Source organism: Ornithodoros turicata, chromosome 7 (assembly GCF_037126465.1).
Source record: "Ornithodoros turicata isolate Travis chromosome 7, ASM3712646v1, whole genome shotgun sequence".
NCBI lineage: Eukaryota > Metazoa > Arthropoda > Arachnida > Ixodida > Argasidae > Ornithodoros > Ornithodoros turicata.
In genome coordinates, this window is record NC_088207.1 from 53,751,254 (window position 1) to 53,764,865 (window position 13,612).

At 47.5% G+C, this 13,612-nt stretch overlaps 1 long non-coding RNA gene across 1 annotated transcript; it reads right to left on the reverse strand.

The window, feature by feature from the left end:
- Positions 1-1,777: 1,777 nt before the first annotated feature.
- On the reverse strand, positions 1,778-11,052 carry LOC135400102 (uncharacterized). The gene is made up of 3 exons (XR_010424519.1): positions 10,968-11,052; positions 5,739-5,926; positions 1,778-1,864 (listed from the first exon to the last, which is right to left on the reverse strand). It is a non-coding gene; the product is annotated as an uncharacterized LOC135400102 (long non-coding RNA).
- Positions 11,053-13,612: the final 2,560 nt, after the last annotated feature.

Genomic DNA, 13,612 nt, shown 5'->3' on the forward strand with positions numbered 1-13,612 from the left:
AATATGTGCTCTTCGTGAACTTGGTGGCATAAGGCTATATGACTTACCTAACTTTGCAATTTTCCACCCCCACAGAGTAAGAAACAGTTAGCGCTTCTTTCTTCGCAAACTGTACCGTATGTATGGCGCGAGATTTTACATCACTCGATATATCACGGTTGACGGTTTGATTCAAAGGATTCTCATGCATGGACAACGAATTATGTACCTGGAACTCCTACAACAGCGTGAGAAATGCGGTCTCCACTCTGTGACATTAATTTACTCCCGTGTACTTACTCGCGAAAGGAACTATTTTTTGTGGTCATGCATTTAGTCCCCAAAAAGAGTAAAATTACTCGTTTTCTTTCTTAGAGTGTAGCCTCGCACGAGATGCGGTACTTGAAGAGCGTAAACGTGTTCAAATAGATTGAAAGCGCCTATAATATCCCACCCAATTAGAAAATTTGCTTTATTTCATAATCGATAGTCTGTACTATGCCAGAAACCTGTCTCGATCTTGTTCTCGACACAGCAGCATTTCATTTCATTTATTTTACCTTAAAGGCCCTGGAAGGGCATACGCAGGGCACTAAGGGCAGCAGCAGCAGCAGAAGAAGAAGTGGGTGGTTGACGTTGATGAAGAAAATACTAGGGAGAGGTAGGTACCGGCGTGGTGTGTATTTCTTTTTCACGTTAGCAGCCATTAGCAATGGCAGGTACTCTACCCATAATAACGCTTGTTTTCATGTAATTCACAAAATAATTGCGCGGCGCGCAGTATATCGTGGCTTTGTCGAAGTTCCGAAAATTCGAATACGCCTCCGCAATGTGGGATCCCGCTCAAGCAACCCTCATTGATAGTCTTCAACGCATCCAAAACAGGGCAACACGATTCATATTCGACAATTACTGCACCACGACGCCAGTAACTGCACTGAAAGCTGAGCATAAACTCTCGACCTTAGCACATCGTCGAAGCTCTTTCACTAATCTTTCCATACCATTCCCACAGATCAATCGCCAATCTTTCGTGTCGATATCATATTCCCTCGTCTAGACCATACTAATATAATCACGCGTCTTCAACACAAACGCGCTCTCAAAGACATTCTTTTGTTCCGCCATAGTCATTTGGAATGACCACTCAGAACACATTGCCCCTATACTGACGACTGCCAGCCATTTCTGAACATCATACGACGGTTAAACTGAATTTTTTAAATTCTTAGATTGATTGCAAAATGTATTGAGTATGTTCGTGTTTTCTCTATAGTGCACTCACTCTTTATGTCTTGTGGCCTCTTTTCTTTTTGCCTCCTAATTGCAAAATGTTCAATGTAGTTTACTGGCATTTTATATGTTCACTGTAATTGTTCCACTGTACTGCAATTGCAGCTATGTTTATTCCACCCCCATGTAATGGGGTAACATAAATAAATAAATAAATAACAAATTATGATATTGTTGGAGGACAAGGCTGAGCTCCGCTCTTGTCAAGGAGAGTTGAAAGGGTGTTCCGATGTCAAAGAAAGAAAGCAGAAATAAATATACAGAGCAGAATTCTGAATTTCACAGCTCTCGACCAGCACAAATGCGGCGCGTATGGTTGGGACAGCCAATGTCCTCTGCGTTGGTGGCCATGGTGGCGCGTGGCGCCTCCCGCCGCAGCACTCCGCATTTTTCGCGAGGGCCTCCGCCCACTGCGCTCGGCGCGAGCTGGCAGACACAGAACCATTTATATTGGAGGCGCTGGGCGCACATGTACCCGTGCATGAAACAGAACGTTACTCTCAGTATTTAAGATCCCTTTATTTGGAATTCTTGTCGAACTCTACGGTCGAATCTTCTTGACTGCACGTGACGAGCTCGACGCACGAGGTCTCTGCAATGGAAAACAAGTCGAGTATGAATCTTTGTCGTCCTTCTTATTAGCGCAAAGAGAGCCCCGTTTGTTGTTTCAAAACTGAACGGCGAAGAGAACCTGTACTCAGCTTACATGGCCTCCACAGTAAAACGTTGGATGACCTGTAATGTGGTGAAAGACTACATTATTTTACTGTGATTGCGTTAGACCATGTATAATTGTGTCTGATGTATTCACGTATTCTGATGTATTCACGCGTATTCAAACGTGTCTGAAGACTGCGAAACACGTGTTTATTTTGCGGGGTGTTTGGGCAAATACTCAACCACCAGCATGAACTAGGCGCACCTATAGATATAGCGGGAGGAAACTTGACATCGCGAAGCGATTTTTGGAGAACATTAGTGAATGGTAGCCCCAAAGTCGCGCCCAGTAAGTTTTGGAGTAACCTTGAGTGAAGGAGCTGGGACGTAGAACGTCATCCAGCGTACAATTTGTGCAGTGCCCACTGTATATTTCTCGCACCTCAGCGTATGCGCGGCAATAAATCAAAATGTGTTCACAAGCCATGATGAGCAGAGCCTGAGATCCGGCAACGAACAAACACCTCACACATTCGAGAGCGCAAAGAAAAGAAAAAAAAAGCATTGAGCTCTTGTCTGTGTGCCGTGTGTCTTTGTTGCCGAAGCTCATGCTCTACTCATCATGAATATGGTCCACCACCCTGCCTGCATCTATTCCATCTTCTGTTCAAAAGCTTCCGTTTGCGGACAGTGCAGAGATCCAGAACGGTGGAACTCAAGAACTCCGCAAGAACACGAAGGCTTCGCATCTGGTGGGCAGCGTTCCACTACGGTCCAATAATCTTCGCGAGGTTGAACGACCGTTGGTCAATACGTTGCATAGCAACCTCCATGAGTGCACGCTCTTGGTGATGTTGCCCGAAAGCCAAGATGACGTGGCAGAGATCGTCGTGCGCCCACCGATGAAGGCGGGATGAAGACGAGGCGAAGTCGAGAAGGCGTTTAAAGGCAGGTGTAAAGACAACGTTCAGCCTCATGTGGTGGAAGTGTGCAGTTAAAGTGTGCGGTAGTCGGGGAGGCATTTCAAGGGAAGGCGTGGGGTCCGCAACAGAGTGAAGGGAGCAGGCTATACGGCGTGTTGCCATTGGGCATGCGTCTTGGGGCCGGTGAGGGTCGAAAGGAAGTACCTACGGTCGCCAGGAGATAGCACTGTCGGGGAAAGATCTGCGTGCTGAAGGGCAATCAAGGCTTTTCTCTCTGCTTCCTCATTACCGCTGATGCCCACATGTCTGGGAACCCACTGCAGTGCGACAGTGCGCCCTGCGACGGTGAGCTTCTTATAAACTTGGAGGATGTCCAAGACAACAGGACTGTGGGAGCTATGTATCCCCAAGTTGGCCAGGCACGGGAGCGCGCAGCCTAGTCTGCTTCCTCCAGGAAACGGAACTTGCCCAAAGATTATGACTCAGAATTTATTTGCTCACAGGGCTTCTCACCAATCGTAGTAATGACCTGTCTACAGCTTAACTTTCGACCGTCATCTTTTCATTATGTCCTCTCATCTCGACTACAGTGGTGACGCTGCCCACATGGGTGAGGTCACACCGGCAAGTCAGAATCGTCACCACCGCCGCCTGAAACATGTGGTTCTTGTTTGGACATCGTCTTTTGTTGGGTAATCTCCCAGACTCTAATCTCCTTTCCCCATCGATGTTGAATCCATGTTTCAAAGCACAATGTCAACTCCAAGCTTGTGTTTCCCATTATTCCGAGTCCAACCAACGGGGTCAAACCGGGAAAGGAGGAAGCGGGAAGGATACGCGGATTGTTGACTTACTTGCATGGCACACTCTTTCGAAGTCTAAAAACCGTTTTAACGAAAGAACCTAAGATTTTGCATGTCGCGGCAAATCGTAGAAAATGCGGTGTTGAAAAAGCACGGATTTGGCACCTAGAAAGAGAAATTTATAAACTTTACTTTTTTGGGTGCAGAAAGATGTGAGTTTTGCTTCTGCTTACGGACAAAAATAGCGCAACGCGTTTCGCCATGATTGGTAGACCGTTCTTTCGCCACATTTTCTGGCAGATCGAGTCATCCAATCGTAATCTCAAAAGAGTACAAAAGCATATTCTTCCAATATGCGCAAGGCCGCTCTGGTGAAGCGAAAAAACCGCCACACTTTCGGAACGTACTCGTTCAACAAAGTAGGAGTCTTGCTCGGGTCTACCCATGATTCAACTTCCAGGTTTCGATCCACATGTCACAGAGCGGAGACTCAGCAAATTAGGAATTTTGCTCTGCTGCCAGTGCGAGCGTCTCGACAGGAAAATGTGGTCGTGTGACTTGTGTCGCTACAGCTCTCCTTTGACAGCGCTGCGATGACAACGTAGAAGTTACGTTTCGGTACAAATTGTGAAAAGATTCGAGCACAATATTTTTGTGCTGTGTATCACTCGCGGGAGCAACTGACAACAGCAACAAATAAGTAATGATGAAGTGAAGATGTAGTGGGATGTTTCGCCGCTGAGGCGGCACCCTATCCCACTGCTTGAGGCGGAGAAGATGGCGAATGATGATGAATGTTCAGAGTTCTCGCAGGAGCCCTGTTGCAACTAAATGGCACACGAAGCATGAAAATACGTAATCTGACTATATTGGCGGCATAGTTTTTTGCGAGAGACGTCTATGTTTATGTTATTTGTATTTCATGCTAGCGCCGCGAAGCAACTGCGGCCATGAGCGACGTACAGACATGGAGAGAGGACAACAGGAAGGGGGGAGGACGGGGGGAAGGGTCGATTTCGAGGGAAACTGTGTCGACAAGACGTCTATATGTAACGCTTGAATGTTATCGTTGTCGTGGAAATTTGCGACGAGAGGGGTTAATATGCCAGCGTGAGGCACGTATTATGTGAAATTTTTGTCGCGGAAAAAAGCTGAATTTAAGATATTTTTGGTACGAAGAGCTATGGAAAGCTCAATCAACTGCAAAAAACTCAATGCACGAAAACACAAACAAACAAAGAACGCCACAGAGTGTCGAAGAGTCACTTGGGCGAAGCAGAAGGGCTCTATGGTGTATATAAATGAATGTGTTGCACGTTGTGACATATTTCCCACGAAAGTGCATGTAAAGTGCATATTTTGCCATATTTTCAAGTGCGGGAGCTTACATGTTTTCCATTGATGGTTTTCGTGGACTTCGGGAGCGTTGGGTGGTGTTTCGCGAAAATTCCGGTCAGAATCGAATAGTTTCCATGTTTCGGTGAGGTGATGTGCGGCGTTCAGCCCGTACCCTGACTGCTCCATACTCCACAGCGTGCATGACCGATGGGCCGTCGCACTACACCCCCCCCCCCCCCCGCCACAGTAACGTTACGAAAATGCAATTTAATCGTCATGATGGAGTGCCGAACGCAAATAAAGCCATGACGAAACAAGCCTGGGAATGGGCAACATGAACATAGGCGTATGTTCGTGTTTTTCATGATCCCCATGCTTGTTTCATCATAGGTTTCGTCCACCAGCTATAGCCTGCGTTTACATTATCTTCTCAATCACTAACGCAAAGCTTTCAGCTCCATGATTTATATCTGTGGCGGAAATGTTATTTGTTGCGTGCTGCCGAACGAAGGCGGCTATATTTCACCGCGTTATCCCTAATACAATACTCGCTTTAAAAAAAAAAAAAAGATAAATTGTCATTTGGTGCATTGCCTCCGTACCATGAACAACGAAAAACATTGCATATATTGATAATTTTTAACGAATATTTCGAAGATCTTAAGCATAGTTGCATAGTTGCATGCATATTTCGTTTTTTTTTAGCGCATATATTTATACGCGGTCTAGGGATCAGATAACTTACCGTGACGATGCGGCGTTACCAAGTCCTTATGCATTTTTGATAGCAGTCGCTCCAACTGCCAAATTGGTTCTTGGTTTCTTCTCCTCCACAGATCTGTACTTCTGTACAGTCTTCATTATTATCAAAAGTCCACTTGTTTCCCCCGGCATCTCCACGACACCCCACTAGAGCCGTTTCGTTGCATTCCCCTGCATGGGGAGAAGACGCACACACACACTTCTCAGTTTCTCTAGGAATTTCATCCACTCTGGCTAAAAATGAAACGACCTGAAAAAGTCGTGTGCTACTCGATGTTTGAGAAAAGACAAAATTGAAAGGCAACAAAGACATCGCGTTTTTCTTTTTTTTTCTCTCTCTCTCTCTTGTGTGCCAAGTTATTTTCAAGTTGTTATTCTTAATTTTACTATGTCAATTTCTCTCTTTTATCGCTTAAATGTAAGCAACATTTCAATGTGAAAGGAAGGACACAATCGTATCAAAATCCGAATCGTCATTTATATGATAAAGCGTGAGTGGGCAAGGCCGTATATCGGTAATGGTTATTATGATAAGCGGATCATTTTGTCACGTGCCACGTGCAGGGTCGTTATCGCTGCAACCTGTTGTTCCCCTCAAGTTTGGTGCACGGTTGCTAGGGCGGTTGCTAGGTGCAGTGTGTGGGATGCTTAAGGATTACTGTTCTCGTAAGGGTCATAAGGATTAATAAACGTTCTCTTGTGCCTCTGACGTGGACCGGTGCGTGAGTGATTACAGCAGCGATTGGCAGAGTCCCCAAAAATTGTGCTTAAAATAGAGCACATAGTACCCGCTGTCAATGATACTTAAAGTACGGTACAAAGTACCACATTTTAAATATATTTAAGGTAAAGTACGAAGTACTGCGAATTTTCCTTTAAAGTACCCGCCAAGTACACTGCAACTGAGTTAACGCAGTATTCTATAGGCAAGTTGGTACATCTTGAACAGGAAGAACTTGCAATGTGTTGCGAAAATGTTGCTTACATGTAAGCACCTCATCATCATTCCATTTATGTGTGTGTGTGTTTGTCTGTTACATGTAAACTTTTGTTGTAAATGCTACTTCTGAAGCCCAGCTACTTACGCTTGCCCACGATTATGAACTGTAACAGACGTCATAATTTATTTTTACAGCTGCTCAAGCACCCAGCTGTACTAGGGGAAGATATTCTTTGGCTCCAGTGATGTAGGAAATGCCTTGATTTGGATGGGCACATCAAGGTTCATCACAGTCTCTAAGAGTCTAAAGTCGTGGTCGCAGTCAGAGTCTAACCGTGCATTCACACGAGCGGCGTCCTCACGGAATATTCTAGTGGAAGAAGAAGCGAAAACACTGCTCACAGTGACGAAGTTCCGTCCCGTGCTATGTCGAGCATTCACACGGTGCGGAATACCGGGAGTGGCGTACTGTGCATTTAGCAGACGACACCGACACAGTGTTTTCCTGTCGTCTGCTACGGAATATCTCGTGACTCTGTAGCAGGATATTCCCCACGGTTAGCAGTGTACGTGAAGACACGACGTTGAGCGCTCGTGCTCACGTGACAGGAGAAAGCTATGACGCTTTTCGCATCTTCCGCTTCTGTGGAAATGTCGCTCGTGTGACTACACTGTAAACATAACATAACTCGCGTGTCGTTTCTTGCTGTCTTCGTTGTTTTCGATCAAGCAGCTCTGTGATAGTATCTCCTTCCTTGCTCGTGTCCGCACACCAACACTGTAATTTTTCTTTGACATGAGCTTTCCAACGCTCATGCATTACTAAGATCCACTGACTCGAATTAGAGGATAACTTTTTAAGATGTAATATATTATATACAAAGCGATAACATGTGCGCAACATTAACGACAACGGACGGTAGTAACTTGGTGGAAAGGCAGTGGTGTAGCCAGACCTCCAAGGTATGGGGGGGGGGGGGCTCTATACGAAAACCCGCCCCACTCTCCTCCGCTGATCCTGGGTGCGACAACACACAATACTTGTGCACACCGCAGCATGCGGTTGAAAAAAAGACAACACGAAAATAACGGATTTGGACATTCACAATACGATTATACTGTGATGTCCAATGAGGTGGTGTAACGAGATTGGAAGGATTTTGAAAAGCGCATACTTTGGAAACGATTCAAGTGTGCCACTTAGATAGACGCCATGAACTGTAAGAACTTTCGCGATCGTCACACTGGTCCCCCCCGCCCATATATTATTTTCTCCTCGGATTTGCACGATTTGCGTGGGTCGGTCAGTGGCAGGTAGGGGGGGCCCTAGCCCCCCTAGCCCCCCCCCCCTCGTGGCTACGCCACTGTGGAAAGGTACAAAGGTTGGCTGACCTCTCTCAACACTTAAAAACAACAACAACAGGTACACTTTGCTAGGACACTCCGTCTTCCGCGAGTAAGGTTAAATGTGATGCACCGTGTGGTGAGATTTTGGCGCATGTTAAAGAACCCTCCGGAGGGCAAAATCAATCCACGGACACTACTACTAGTGTGTCGCTCATGATCACCGTTGTCACGTGACGTAAAGCCACGAATTCCTAATTATTATCATTTCCTTTGACTTCAATTTGAGAAGTCTGTTCATTAGACGCAATAGAATCAAATCAGCAGTAGACCCTGTAGCCCTATAAGCTGATGACCGAAGCCAACCCTCCTTCAAACGCTCTTTCTTCGTCCATATTAACTGTTATTTTTTGCGATGACACCAGGTGATTTGTGCAGTCGCCGCTACTCTCTCAGAAGGGCTATCGCGGATGGAAACGATACAAACCTCTATACACGAAAATGACTGCATTGGGTTCGTCCATTCACCTTTCTGTGCGTCGGCAGGAAAGTGGCTATATCCATCTTTGCTGATGACATTTTTCTCTGGACCAGCGACAAATCTCGTCTTGCCCTCCAGCGACGCCTCCGACTCGCGCTCGACGCTATCCAGCAACGTCGCTGTCACTGGCGGGCTTGGACATCTCGACGGAAAAGACAGTAATATTTTCCGTATTTTCTCCGTATTATTTTTAGTCCGTCCAACTCCAACTCCAAAAGACAGTAATACTCCCTTCTACGAGGCAGATCATGAGGCCCTTCCAGCTTTCGGTTGTCTGCATACCATTGAAGCACGTGTCTAAAAATAGGTTCCTCGGTTTTACCGTTGATGCTGTTTCGTGATTCGTGAAGATGCATCAACGCATCATCAACAAGCGTCAACTGCATCGTGAAGCTTGGATTGCAGTGATCCGTCGCTTGACAGGCATGGGATGGGGCAGTGATAGGAGCTCTCTGTTGGCCGTCCACACGGCTTTGGTTCGAAGGTCCCTCGCGTATAGTTTGCCGGTGCTTAATGGCCTCCCTGCATCTTCAGACCATACGCTGCAGTGCCTCCTTGTGCGAAACATTCGTGTATGCCTTGGCGTCCCCCGAACAACAGAGACCAGAACAGTTATTGCTGAAGCGAAGGAGACCCCGCTGGACGTTCTTCGCAACAGTGAGACCTGCCGACTTTTCCTCCGCCTTTTATCCCATCATCGGCGGCACCCGCTCGTATCGGAGATCTTGAGGCGCAAGCACTGTAGAGTCTACCCGGTGATTGCTCAGCTGAAGCCTATCATTCCGCGTTTCGTGGTGAAGGCAGTGGCTCCCAGTGCCCCTCCATGGTTTCTGTCAAGCCCAACCGCCCGCCTAACTGTTCCTGGCCTGCATGGAACGAAAAGGGATACAGCCCTGTGTGTCGCCAAACAGCTTACCCTGGGCATGATGAATGACGGATACACGACGTCAACGTCGGTTTTCACTCACGGATCGTCTGGTCGTGATGGCTCGTCCTCGGCATTTGTCATTCCAGTCAGTCTTCTGTGGTCACCATCTTTCTCACAGAACATCGGCTACGTGTGCCGAGCTCTACACCATTCTTTTTGCTATGAAAAAAAAAAAAAAAATCAGCCAGCCCAGCTCAGTCCTGGGGCGTCTTTACAGACTCAAGACTCGCGCTCCAGTGTGTGGCAACTTGGGGATACCTGGGTCCCTCAGGCCTGTTGTCTTTGACATCCTGCAAGTTTATAAGAAGACGGCCATTGCAGGGCACACTGTCGCATTGCAGTGGATCGCCGGACATGTCGGCATCAGCGGCAATGAAAATGCAGACAGAGCCGCCTTGAGCGCCCATCAACACGCAGCTTCTTCCCCGATAATGATGTCTTCGGGCGACCGAAGACACCTCCTTTCGACACTCACCAGCCTCAAGATGCAGGCTCAGTGGCAACACGACATAGCTCACTCCCTTCTCTCGGATGTAGACCCTACGCTTTCTCTCGTACTTCTTCCGCGTCTACCGCGCCCCTTTACTGCACTCTTCCACCGCATGAGGCTCAGCGTTGCCTTTACACCTGCCTTTCAACACCGTCTCGGCTCCATCTCGTCTTTCCTCTGCCCCACTTGTGGAGTGGACGGCGACCTCTGCTACGTCATTCTGGCTTGTGGGAAATCTGGAAGTTTCTATGCAACGTATTGACAAGCGGCCGTTCAACCACGCGAAGGTCCTCAAACCGTGGTCGCACGCTGCCCACCAGATGCAAGGCCTTCGTCTTCTTGCGGAGTACTTGCGCTCCACCGGCCTGGTGACGGCCCTCTGCAAGTGCTCCCCCCATCATCATCTCCTCATCCGTTCCCAATGCGCAATAGGTCACTGTACTGCCTCAGCGGCGGTGAATCGCCCACCACATCAACATTCAATGTATATGTGTGTTCACCTTTCTGTCCCAGTCGAGGACGATAGCAATGTGGGGAAGGTATACATCGCTCCCAGCACTGTGCGTCGAAGATTTTGGCGCACGTCAAGAAAACCCCAGACATGGTCCTACCATACTGCACGTACATCATTTCGCCAAAGGAATAGATTGACACTCCTTAAGTGTAAGTCTCCTCTAATTACCTTCATGTTCCAGTGTGCTATGAAGATTGCACGAGGAGTTGGGTATTTGTCAAACGCAGAGCTACTGATTGTGATAGTGGTGGTTTCCTCTCTTTCCAGAGACCCGGGAAGACAAATAAAATGATTCATTTCTCCTCTAGCTTCACATGTTTCACCAGGTAACTACCTAAGCTAACTAGCCTTAACGAGCGCCTTCTTCCTTCTTTCCAGGGACCGGCCCCGTCTTAGAATGTACCTTTATTTCTGCTATCTTATTTTACAAAGTACTATAGAAGACATATACTCACCGTCCCTATACCCCTGTACGAGGAGGACGCTGACAAGGAGCAGAAAAGCGAAGAGAAAGATCTTCGCATGCATGGCTAAGACGACTGGATACTTTCGATGAAGAACGGTGATAGTGACCGGTTGTTTACCGGGTTTTATATAGCGGACCACGGCGGAAACGTTAAACGTATGGGGGCGAAAAGTTCTGGTAATCAGAATGCGATACAATTGTGTTTTAATGGTTTTTCTCCGAACTCTACGCGTGAGCATGTCAAATTAATGTGAAATTAACATACTTCGTTTGCTTTGAACAACAAATTTTCTGATTCTAATGGAAAATGAAACCATTGTTTTGTTTTGAGTTGATGAGTTCGAAGAAGCTCCACTTATTGAAGTCTACCAGCAGTGTATCAACAAAATAACGAATAATAAATAAAATAACAAAGCACAAATAAACGCGCAAAATAACAGGTCACCGGTTTTATTGAATCGCACAATTCATTAGGCTTATGTGGAAGTTATTAGCTGAAAAAGTCGAACATTGTGTCAGGTAAACTACTAGATTGAGTTTTTACCTGAACTAATTACCCTTTGTCTGGTCGTCACTTCACTCATTAATATCACCATTGATCTAATTGAACGCATTTAAACAAATTATCTGGACAAAAGCTTTGATTTTAAGCAAAGGGGAAGTACGAATGATCGGAAGCAAGGCTGACACCATCTGCATTTGAAGCCAACCTTTATTGTTTTAATCCTCTCCCAAATATCACCGACTCAACAAAATTGACGCAAGACAGAAAATAGACTAAGGCTATGGGTTGAAGGCCGTGAAACCGGCGAATGAGATGCCAAAAAAATGAACACAAACTCGTGCATTTTTTGTTTTAGTTCCTGCGTGTACGCGCACGACACATTCGTCTAGCAGAGATAGTGCTTACTAAGCTTTACGCATACTGTCGTGCTACGTACAGTACAAGCTCAGGGCGCTGCATGTACAAATTTCTGTTGCAAAGATACCGTGGTCACCCTAAAAAGTTGTTAGTAATCTGTTCCTTTATGAAATCAAGTTTGCCATGTTGACTTCAGCATGAACCTCATGGCCCGAAAAGCGTCCGAATTCTTTCCGAACCGAATTTGGGACCTACCTTTTTTCCGGAGCACAGAATTCCCTGCCGCTTCGGCCCGATTTCGCCAAGCCAGATTTCTCCTACTAAATAGGAAGTGACGTGAACAGAAAAAAGTAGCTAGCATCCAATGGCTATTCAGCCGAAAAGAGAACGATAGCAACAGTGACGTAACAACTGGGTCGGCTGTTGCCAGGTGTGCGGCTTCTACAGGGGTTATCCCATTGAGCTAGAAAGACGATCTGCCCTAAGGTCAGAAGCCTTCGGCCGAACTTGTTCGGCCGAACAGGTTGTGAGAAAAGTTTACGGAAAGCGCGAACGGTGTATTTTCTACTCGGCGCGACACCGCAGCAACGGCCGGAAGTGGGCCCTTTACTCTTTCAGAAGGGCGGGAGAGGAGTATACGCCGATAGCGACACCTATCCGAACCACTTTGCGAGCACATTCAAGCGATACTGAAATTACCGCGGTGTGTCGCGATCCCTCGGGCGACCAACTATCGGTCCGCGGCATTCCAGTTGCTTTGGCGTCGTCCGCGGAGCCGGCTTTGGATCTCGCCTTCCCGCTTGTGGAGCTGGACTCTGCGCTGCGGGACTCTCCTCAGCACACATCCCCCGGGCAGGACCAAGTCACATATAAAACACTACGGAACCTTCCGGATTCAGGTCGTGCTTGCCTCTTGCGGACGCTCATCTCACCACCACCACCACTCACCAGCTGGAAAAGGGACGACGTCATTCAAGTCTGGAAGGCCGCTATGGTGGTTCCCCTTCTCAAGCCTGGCAAATCATCCCGCAACATTGACCCCTTCCGCCCGACTGCCCTTACAAGCTGCGTTGCAAGACGTTGGAACGTTTGTTTTTTCGCCGCCTGAGTTGGTACCACGAGACCGTGCGATTCTTCCCCGAAGTAATACAAGGCTTTCGGCAGAGTCGGTCGCCGATAGGTTATCGACCTAGTGACTGAGACGCAGCAGGCAAGAGCTGAAGATCGCATGACCGGCGCGGTCTTTCTGGACGTAAACAAAGCGTACGACGGCGTTTTCCATAGAGCCATCGCGGCCCTGCAAGAAAGTCGTATCGGTCCCCTTCTTTGGATCCAGGAGTTCCAGAGTGACCGCTTCTTGTTTGTTCGGACCACTGAGGGGGACACTGACCTTCACCCTGTTCGCCGCGCCGTTCTTCAAGGAAGTGTGCTCAGCCCCCTGCTCTTCAATGTCTTCATGGATTCGCCTTCCGACTACCCTACACAGTGTCCTTCACGGATGCGGAGCTGCTCGGTCTGTTCGACGCACTGCGGCATATCATAGGATATGTGCCTGATATGTGTGTCGTCCTCACAGACAGCAAGACATCTCTCGCACTCACGTCAACATACCACCCGGCCGTCGTTAGTGATCTGCGTACCATGGTACTTCAGGAGTACGCACACCTCTCCTCGGTCGGCCACCGTATCTGCCTTCAGTGGGTACCCGGGCATACAAGGCTACATGGAAACACCTGTGCTGACGCGGCTGCCAGACGCTCCGCGCTTTCGGC